Source organism: Cornus florida, unplaced genomic scaffold (assembly GCF_030987335.1).
Source record: "Cornus florida cultivar Cherokee Brave unplaced genomic scaffold, ASM3098733v1 CherokeeBrave_3.0.0_Hap2_Chr03, whole genome shotgun sequence".
Lineage (NCBI taxonomy): Eukaryota > Viridiplantae > Streptophyta > Magnoliopsida > Cornales > Cornaceae > Cornus > Cornus florida.
The window spans coordinates 52,062,363-52,070,604 of record NW_026775573.1 but is presented as its reverse complement, the minus strand read 5'-3'; the positions used below and the strand labels follow the sequence as shown (position 1 = coordinate 52,070,604).

At 37.2% G+C, this 8,242-nt stretch overlaps 2 non-coding genes and 1 pseudogene across 2 annotated transcripts; all 3 read left to right on the top strand.

Moving 5' to 3' along the window:
• The first annotated feature begins 290 nt into the window (after positions 1-290).
• LOC132302101 (small nucleolar RNA R66) lies at positions 291-365 on the top strand. The gene has a single exon (XR_009480735.1). It is a non-coding gene; the product is annotated as a small nucleolar RNA R66 (small nucleolar RNA).
• Positions 366-475: 110 nt separating this feature from the next.
• On the top strand, positions 476-566 carry LOC132302121 (small nucleolar RNA snoR118). The gene has a single exon (XR_009480752.1). It is a non-coding gene; the product is annotated as a small nucleolar RNA snoR118 (small nucleolar RNA).
• Positions 567-2,901: 2,335 nt separating this feature from the next.
• LOC132302026 (small nucleolar RNA R71) lies at positions 2,902-3,000 on the top strand (annotated as a pseudogene).
• Positions 3,001-8,242: the final 5,242 nt, after the last annotated feature.

Genomic DNA, 8,242 nt, shown 5'->3' with positions numbered 1-8,242 from the left:
ATGTAAAACTTTTCAATCATCTCATTTTTATAAAATTAATTATGTTAGATCGATCAGATTCAATCAAGCCTAGCTGAGACAAAAAAGAAAAAAGAACTTGTGTTACATGATGACGAAAATCACGCACTTCAGCACTATATTTGCTTTCTATATTTGTTTATATATAGTGACAGAAGTATAACACCTTCCCAAAAGCAGGTTGTTCCATAGTGTCTATAAGTTAGCAACTCTGACCCTTTCGATTTTTTTTTTTTGAAAAATTCTAGTAATTTTTTTTTTTAGATTGGGGCTCCTGTGATGGCATGAATCTTTGACACCTGATTGTCTAATTTGATGACAATTGCAAGCATTTTTTATCTGAGGACCCCTTGAAGTAAAACAAAATTTTTATTCTTTTGGTGATTAACTTGTTTATGTTGTTTCATTGATTTAATTTAATTTATTTCAATTCTTTTTATTTGAATGAGTGTTAAGAGTAGATGATGAAATATGCATTGGGCTCTGAACAATTCTGCATTCAATTGTTAAATGATGGACAATGCAGCCTAGAAAGCTATTTCTGATCCTCAATTAGTTTCCTTTTGCTTATAAAAAAAAAAATATTGGATGGATTCTTTACAAATTATGCTAACTTTACTGTAATTTTATGTCTGCATTATTATATATGTCTGATTTATTTTTATTTTTTTTTTGGTAATATTTAGATGGATTCTTCCATGAGACTTGATGAAAGTGGATCAGAAGATAATCTTGATTTGATTGACCTTGAAGTGGATCAGAATAAAAATGCAGATGTGCAAGTGCAAGTGCAACCAAATATTAAAATGCAGGGGTTCAAGACTCAGTTTCAAGACTCAGTTTCTTTAAGACATTTATATTAAATTTTTTTATTTGGGTTTGTAATAATTAATAACTTATAACTTATCTTTTGCTTTTAATCTCTCTTTTGGACTAGAGTACAAAATTTCTACTAATGTTTGCTAGTATTTTATTTGTTAGTATTTTAATCATTGGCCACCTTAAACAGGTTAAGTGGGTAAACATGTTAAACAGGTCGTGTTTGGTGTGTCTAACACAACTCATTTATTAAACGGGTTACACGTGTCGTGTCGTGTCACCCTTTAATAAACGAGTCGTATTCAGGTTGAGGATATGTGACACGATTATTAATCGTGTCATGTTCGGGTTGACACATTTAGTGTTATACCCCTAGGTCGACACGATACGATTATAATACGCGAACCCGAATTGCCACCCCTATGTAAAACTACCGACGTCGGTTTCAATTAACCTAGGCCCAATTTGACATAAACCGAGTATGGAAGAAGGTTAACACTTACTCCTAAGTCAAGAAGTGCCCGATTAATGATATGATCACCAATAATGCATAAAGTAGTAGGTGAACCAGGGTCCTTAAACTTTGGTAAAGTGTTATGTTGCAAAATTGAGCTCACTTGCTCAGTTAAAACCACTTTTCTTGGTGCTTGGCTCTTGTTCTTCCGCTTTTGGGTACACAAGTCTTTCAAGAATTTGGCATAAGCCGGAATTTGCTTGATTGCATCCAAAAGTGGAAAATTGGCTTTTACTTGCCTAAACATTTTCATGATTTCATTGGTTTTTGCCTTTTGCTTGTCTTTTGAAATGGATCCTTTTAAGGTATCCGGAAATGGAGTTTTTGGCTCAAACATTTTTTCAGCACTTCCTTTTGAAAACTCTTCAACACAAGAATTTTTCAAATCATTTTTCAACAAAACCTTTTCAAATTCATTTTTCAGCAAATCTTTCTTCAAATCATTTGCAAAATCATTCTTCAAATCACATTTTGAAGCTTTCTCATTCACAAGATCATGTATGTGCAATGAAAGAGGAATGGGATGTGAAACGGGACGGGTGACAACTTGAGGTTGCACCAGTTCACTCTCTTCATTGAACTTTTTGACTTGATTGTCCACAATCCTACCACTCTGCAAGGTAGTCACCGCATTAACATGCTCAATGGTGTGGCCTTCTGATGAGGAATGGGTTTCCACAACACATTGTTGTTTAGGTGGGGCATTCATAGGCATCTTTCCTTTCTCTCTTGCATTAAGAGTGCTTGCTATTTGCCCTACTTGGGTTCCTAGTTTCGCAATAGATTGAGAGTGAGAATGAAGTAATTGTGTGTTTGCCTCAAGAGTGCCCAAAGCATTCAAAACTTTTTCTTCAAAGGCAGGACTTCTAGTATTTCCTTGGGAATAAGATTGGTTGGGAAAATGAGAGCTAGTAAATTGATTCCCTTGTGATTGATAAGGTCTATAACCTTGGGATCCTTGGTTTTGAAGTGGAGGTGGAATATCCTTCCCTTGAAAACCGCCTTGGGAAGGGTTTGGGCCCTCTCCTTGGTTTTTCCAAGAGAAATTTGGATGATTTCTCCAACTTGAATTATAATGAGTACCATAAGGATTGTTCCCTTAGTTCACAAAAGCTACATTGACTTATTCATTAGGTTCATTTTGCACTTGTCTGTGAGGACAATGAGAAGTAGAATGAAGAACACTAGAACAAGTCATACATGTTTCATTTGATGTACGATGAGAATGGTTAGGGAAGGAAAATACTTGGTTTGCCGAGTTTTGGTTAATCAAAAATTAATCAAACCTTTGAGATAAAGACTTCATTTCAGCGGCTATTTCATTTGAATGGTCGACTTGATGTAAGTCAACACTCTTCCTACCTTGTGAATTTCTACCATTCTTGGATGCTAATGTTCTAAGCAAAGAATTTTCACTCATGCTTTCATAAAGACGCCACACGTCATCCTAATGCCTATCAATGTATGAGCCACCCATGGAAGCATCAACCATGCCTTTGTAATTGTCCGATAAGCTCTCAAAGAAATATTGAACTAATTGCCATTTGGGCATGTCATGATGTGGACATTTCCTAAGCAATTCATTAAAGCGTTCCTATGCCTCATGCAACGTTTCTCCATCCCCATGTGAAAATTCCCGAATTGAGGTTCTCATGGCATTGGTCTTAAAAACCGGAGAGTACTTCTTCAAGAATTCTTGTTGCATTTCTGCCCAAGAAGTGATTGAAAAAGGCCTAAGATTGTTAAACCAATACTTTGCCTTATCTTTTAAGGTGAATGGAAAAAGTTTGAGTCTTAAGACCTCTTTTGGCATGTCTGTATATTTTACGGTGGAACATACTTCTAGAAACTCATCCAAATGCTTGTAAGGTTCTTCACTTGGAAGTCTATGATAGTTAGGAAGCATTTGAATGGTTTGTGGCTTAATTTCATAATGATGTGCTCTAAATGGTGGCAATTGAATGCATGTGGGTGCATTATATTCATTAGGCACATAGTGATCTCTCAAAGTAAGGGGATGATTAGCAATTAGAGGTGCAACATGGGCTCCTTGATTTTGATTTCCTTGAATGATGGGAGGTTGTGGAGCATACATTGGCCTTGGCATTCCAAATGGAACTTGGCCGTGTTGTTGTTGTGGTTGGTGAATGAATGGCCTAGGCATGTCTAATGGTGCTTGCATGTTCTCATGATGCACATTTGGATGGAGGATACCTTGTCTGTCTATGTGATCAAGGTCCTCCACATGCTCTTCATTATAGCCTTCCATTGATTTAATGGATTGGGTAGAACTAGAACTTCCTCTTCCCCTAGGATTTCTAACTACGGATTCAAGATGCAAATCAACAGGGACAAGAGTTGGTCTTAGTGATCTACAACCATGCATGCACAATGTAAAAACACATAAACACAATGAATGAACAAGCACTTCGACTTCACAACAATTCAATGAAACTTCCTCCACAAACACTTAACCCATACTCCTATGCTTTAACAACAATTGTAACACCCCCACATTTTCCACGCATAAGTTGATCAGGCTTATACACGAAAAACGAGGGATATCAAAAACAATTGGCAATATACAAGCATGGAATACAAAATGATGATAATAAAAGAATTTAGACAGGAAATGAACACTAAATAATACAACATCCATCCATCCTTTATTTAATACAGTACTCCATTACAACTTGGAAATCCTATGTCAATGATCCCTAAATATAACCCTGAGAGTTCAACGTCAAAAGTAAATAAAAACTGAAACTGAAGTAATACATAAAACTTCTACCCTGAACTGGATCGTAAGAGTAGATGAGTTCGGATGGTGGTCCCTCACTGCTAACCTCAACCTTGGAACGGGTACTGACCGTATCCTGAAATAACAACAATGGTGGGTCAACCCCACGAGCAAGTTCTCTCTACTATGACCCAAATCAGAGAATCAAACAAATTAATCATTATGAATCGGATGAGTACTATATCTGTATACATCCTAAGGGACTATCCAATGTATAACATGACCTCAACCAGAATAGACGGTGATCACTTAGACTCACACTAGGTGGTTAAGTGTCGCCTTTCCCTACCCGGGAAATCAGCTATTATACATGGTGCACGGTACTGACAACACAGACTATAACGAATTACACAGTGATAACACCTCTCAAAGTACTGATGAATATACTGAGCATATAAATTAGGCAACACATGCCAATAATATTACTAAACATACTGAGCATGTCAATTAGGCAACACCTGCCAATAATATTAAACCACATACCCCGACAGCCACACATCTGTCTATAGCAACGAATGCATAAGGTATAAATGAGTCTAAAATTATTAGCCAGCTCAAATGGTTCTATATGGCAACACATCCATGTAATATAAATGCGACATAATTTAAACAGTCCATTTATTCTCTGAAATGCACACAGCATAATACTCATGGTTGATATATGATTAACAGTATAAATATCCCATAATATCTAATGGCTAATTTATATTACGATAACCGTGACATTATTAACAGTACTACTGAATACCATTTAATAAAACAATAACAGTATCTATAATAATGTTGATAAATGAATCACCTCCATATCCGTACAGTAAACGTGCCATTTAAGGTTTAGAAATATTAATCGGCCATAAGAATAAGTAACGGGTAGTAAAATAATAATTTCGTGGCCCGTTAAACCCGTAAATACCAACACAGTACCTAAAAATCCAAGTTTAAGGTTCTGGAATTTACAAAACAGTCCCTAGGGGTATTCTGGACTTTTCCAGTAGCTGTAGGGGTCCCTCACGCGCCCCCACGCGCCTCCCAGAGCTTCCCACATGCGCCTCCACTATTCTCACACGCGCACGCGCTTGCACGCGCCCCCACGCGCGTCTGGAATCAGTCACGCGCTGCCACGCGCGCACTAATGCATCCTGATGACGCGGCACTTGCTGATTCGTTGGTTGCATGGTCTTGCTATGGGCGCGCTACACTGGATGAATCTACCTAATCCAACGGTTCTTGATCCGGGTGTACTGCAGTAACATGGACTGCGATGCACCGGATCAATCAGACTCTACCAATGGCCAGGATGCACGCGCGCACTAACCTACAATGCGCCGCATCACACCGGATCACTCCGGTCATCTTCTTCACTGCTGGTGGCCGGAAACCTCGCCGGAGGCTAGCCGGAAATTGCAGAAAAGCCCCGAAAAAATCTAGAAAATTCTAGAAAAATCCCTAAAGCCTTATTTAATTATTTTCAGCTATATTTTAATTACATAGGCTAATAAATAAATATAACCTCTTTAATAATTAAAATCTCATTATTTTAATAAACTAAAAATTAATTTATTGAAATTCCTAGCATGGTTTCTAGTCTCTAAAAACCCAAAATAAATTAAATGAATAATTTATGGATTCAAAGGGGAAAAGTAGATAACAACTTGCCTTATGGATTTAAAATAAATCCGCCGGTTGCGCGTAGTCAGGTAAATTTTTTCTACACCGGTCCAAGCTCCTTTCTTTCTCTCTCTTCCTTTCCACACTTTTACAATGGCTCACTAAAATTTATAATTTGTTTCTAACTCCCTTTCCTTCCTTCTAAGGTACGCTAGCTAATTTATATACAATTTATATAATATAAATATTACAAATATCTATTTTTGCATTTAATTAACCACATTCCCAACCATATGACTTTAAGGCAAGCAAGCCAAGTCAAGCAAGATGTCCTAAGGTTCAACTATGGGAATGAAATCCTATCATAAGATTTAATTTCTTCATCATTACATTGATTTATTATTATTTATTATAAATATTATTATTATTAATAAACTATTATAATTATTATTATTATAAATATTATTATTATATTATTATTATTATAAATATATACAAATTAAATACTTTAATTAAATAATAATAATTAATCTAAAACATAACCAATAAAAATTTCAAAACTAATCATTATACTATATAGAACATAAAATCAATATTACATGCACAAATAAATAAAATTAATTAACTAATCTAACATATATAATTACAAGGTGAATAAATCTACACATTAAAGAATTAACCTAACACAAAATTAATTTAAATACACTCTTTAAAATTACGGGGTATTATATTCTCCCCCCCTGATAAAGGAATTTCGTCCCCGAAATTCACTACATACCTGTATTAAAAAGCTCTGGATACTTGGCACGGATAATATCTTCCCGTTCCCAAGTAGACTCTGTAGCACTATGATGACTCCACTGTACACGTACTAATGGAATAGTCTTCGTGCGCAGTATCTGATTCCTACGATCGAGAATACAGTAAGGTTGTTCCAAATAGGTTGCATTGGGTTGCAACTCAATTTCACCCACATCAATGTGTTGATATCGATCTTCGTCCCGTAGAAATTTTCGCAGCATAGATACATGAAAAACATTATGTACCCTATGAAGATTATCTGGTAGAGTCAGACGATAAGCTACTGCCCCAATTCGATTTGTAATCATAAAAGGACCCACAAAACGAGGTGATAACTTACCCTTTGACCCAAACCGCATTACTCCCTTCATGGGAAAAACCTTAAGCAAAACCTGATCACCAACCTTAAACTCCAAAACACGAGTTCGACGGTCAGCATAACTTTTCTGTCTGCTTTGAGCTGTACGCATCCGATCCCTAATGATAGCGATCTTTTCTGACGTGTCCTTAATAAATTCAGGACCCAAAAAGCTGTTCTCACCCACTCCAAGCCAACAGACAGGAGACCTACACGGTCTACCGTACAAAGCCTCAAATGGTGCCATACCAATAGTTTTCTGATAACTATTGTTATAAGTAAACTCTGACAGCGGCAAATATTCCTCCCAATTGCCCTTAAAATCAAGAACACAGGCCCGCAACATGTCTTCTAAAATCTGATTAACTCGCTCAGTCTGTCCATCTGTTTGAGGATGATAAGCAGTGCTAAGATAAAGTTCTGTACCCAAAGCCTGCTAAAAGTTCCTCCAAAATCCTGATACAAACTTCGGATCTCTATCTGATACGATGGACAATGGTACGCCATGAAGTTTCACCATTTCTGCAATATACAGCTTAGCATACTGTTCTGACGTAAAGTTTGAACGAACAGGCAGAAAATGAGCGGACTTGGTCAATCTATCAATAATGACCCAAATAGAGTTGTGATTATGCTGTGAAGTAGGTAATCCCTCTATGAAGTCCATGGAAATACTCTCCCATTTCCACTCTGGTATGGGAAGTGGCTGTAACGATCCTGGCGGTCTCTGATGATCAATCTTAATCATCTGACAGGTGCTACATTTAGAGACAAAGATAGCTATGTCTCTTTTCATGCCGGCCCACCAAAACTGGCGTTTCATGTCCTGATACATCTTGTCTCCCCCTGGATGTACAGAGAACTGAGAAGTGTGTGTCTCTCTCATCACAACATTTCTCAAATTGTCAGCTGAATGCACAATTAAACGTCCCTTGTACCTCAATCCTCCATCAGTCCCTACAGAATAAAAAGGAACATCTCCGGAGGCTAACTCCGAAACCCGATCAATACACTGTTTATCTGAGAGTTGCGCTTGAATGACCTGATGAATGATAGAAGGAGTTACTACCACACATGCCATAAAAGCGTCTGCTAACTCATCAACAGTCTTTAACGCATCCCACTCTGTTGCAAACAAAGCTGAAAGGCTGACATAGGGTCGGCGGCTGAGTGCGTCTGCTACAACATTCGCTTTCCCTGGATGATACTGTATAGAGAAATGATAGTCTTTCACGAACTCCAACCATCTGCGCTGTCTCATATTCAGTTCCCTCTGTGTGAACAAATACTGTAGACTTTTATGATCGCTAAACAATCGAAAAGT